Source organism: Octodon degus, unplaced genomic scaffold (genome assembly GCF_000260255.1).
Source record: "Octodon degus isolate 3935 unplaced genomic scaffold, OctDeg1.0 scaffold00092, whole genome shotgun sequence".
Classification (NCBI taxonomy): Eukaryota; Metazoa; Chordata; class Mammalia; order Rodentia; family Octodontidae; genus Octodon; species Octodon degus.
In genome coordinates this window covers 6667403-6669479 of record NW_004524668.1, presented here as the reverse complement: position 1 = coordinate 6669479, position 2077 = coordinate 6667403, and the positions used below count along the sequence as shown (strand labels likewise).

At 52.5% G+C, this 2077-nt stretch overlaps 1 pseudogene; it reads right to left on the bottom strand.

The window, feature by feature from the left end:
• Window positions 1-854: 854 nt before the first annotated feature.
• The window catches only part of LOC111818460, a 6819-nt pseudogene continuing 5596 nt past the window's right edge, over window positions 855-2077 (bottom strand).

The window sequence follows — 2077 nt, the reverse complement described above, 5'->3', positions numbered from 1 at the left end:
GTTTCCCCAGGAAGCCAGTCCTAAAGGACCCCGGATTTGACCTTGTCTCCAATGTCCAGGCCACTTCTCCTCCCCCCTCTGCCCCCTGACCCCACCATCCACAGGCGAATTTCCTTCACGGGTCATATTTCGACGGCGGGGCAGACAACAGAAAGTATCTTCCCATGCCTGCCTTCCCCTGTCAGGGTGGTGTAGGGCCAAGAGGAACAGAGGGTGTTCAGGGCAGAGGTGGCAGAACCAATCATGTACACCCAAAAACATGCAGGCCCCCTGGGAGCGCAGGATCTGACAGGTGCTGTGATAGGCTCTGGGCTCCAGGGGCAGGTGCCCTGGCTTGCATCCCTTACCAGGCAGGTGACGCTGGACGCTAGGAGGACAAGGCAATCACCTGCTGAGGAGGGCGAAGCACAGTGCCTGAACATAACCACCACTCAGCCGAGGCGGCTGTCCTCAACCCCTATTTTCATCCTCCTCTTGAGCAGCTACGGTTGGTGGCTAAAGATGGAGTTTCGACCCTGCCCAAGGTCATCTTTCCTTCCAGTTTCTGCCATCCTAGCAGAGTTTCTTCCCCTTCTTGCAATGCCCCTCTGGTGGAGTTTCCACCTCTGTGGCTACCTGCGGTGCCACCCATGTCCTCCCACAGAGCTGCCAGGAGATGGAAGCTGGTGGCCTTCCACATCCTCCCAGAGATGTTTTCATATAAAAGAACTCTTTAAAACTCCTAATAGCAAGGATTAGGCTCTGGTCATCACAGAAATCTTTGCAGTACAAATAACATTGTCGATAAAATTAATGACCATTGATTAAATATTTTTTTTTGCAAGAGCACAAACGCACTTTTATTTTCCATTAGTTTAAGTTCTTGAGGGGTACAGCATCACACGGATTCAGTGTCCGATGGCCTTAGCAGGAAGGTTGCTTCAGAACTTGGCACGAGCCATGCCGCTGTTTCCATGGGTCCGAGTTACTTTTCCCCAGATCACTCTGATTTTGTTTGGTCTGCCACCTGGACTCACTGTGTTGTTTTTTGCTTTGTACACATAAGCACATCTCTTGCCCAAGTAGAATTCAGTTTTATCCCAGGCATAAACACCTTCAATTTTAAGAAGAGCTGTGTGTTCCCTCTGGTTCTGGAGACCCTGCTTGTAGCCAGCAAAAATGGCCTTGCACCGCAGTCTTCCAGATATATTTGCCTTTTAGAAGTCCTGTGCCCAGCAGGCCTCCCCAGACTCCAAGATGGCAGAAAAAGCACTGATTAAATACTAATAGGTGCTGAGCATTGATTTGAACCCTTTACCCACATTCCTATGTTTCACTGTCTCATTTTACAGAGAAGAAACTGAGGCTGAGGCAGCTCGAGCGACTGGCAAACGTCACACAGCTGTCGGTGGGATGGTCAGAACTGTAACTCCCTCCCTATGAGCCAAAGCCCCTGTTCTTTCACTGTCCCGCGTCTGTCTCTGATTTGCCACTCCTAGATGCAGTGGGTGGAGATGAACGGGACCTTCACCCCTGCACTCAAAGCCAAAAGCTCCCACCTCTCCTGAAACCAACATGAACCTCTCCCCAGGGTACAGAATCCACCCATGGGACCTTCTGACCTCCTTTGGGTACAACCACTGGGTGAGTCCTGGCCAGGTGCCGGCAGTCACCTAACCCTAGCCCTCCTCTGCTGCTGCTGGTCAAAAATAGGGAAACTGTCTACGAGGGAGAGTTCACTGTCCCGGGTCACAGCAGGATTGGGACATCAGCTTGGGGAAGCCACAGCAGAGCACAGCTCTACTTCTGTGACCTGGATATTGGTCACTAACCTAAAGGCTGGACCCACCTCCCTGTCCCTGTGCGTGTGCTGCATCAGCTGAAAGGTGGCCACAGCTACAACGGTGGCACTCAGAAGCGCAGGTGGGGGACAACTCCAGGGGAACCAGGGGACCCTCTGACTTCTAGCCTGTGACTCACTCGGGTGTGACCTAACATAGCCCATTCCCAGCCTTCCCAGCTGGAAACCTTAATAGCCTTTGGGTTCCCCAAGTCCAGCGTTCTGCCCTCGAGCCCCCGTCCTTCTTTGTGTCCACGG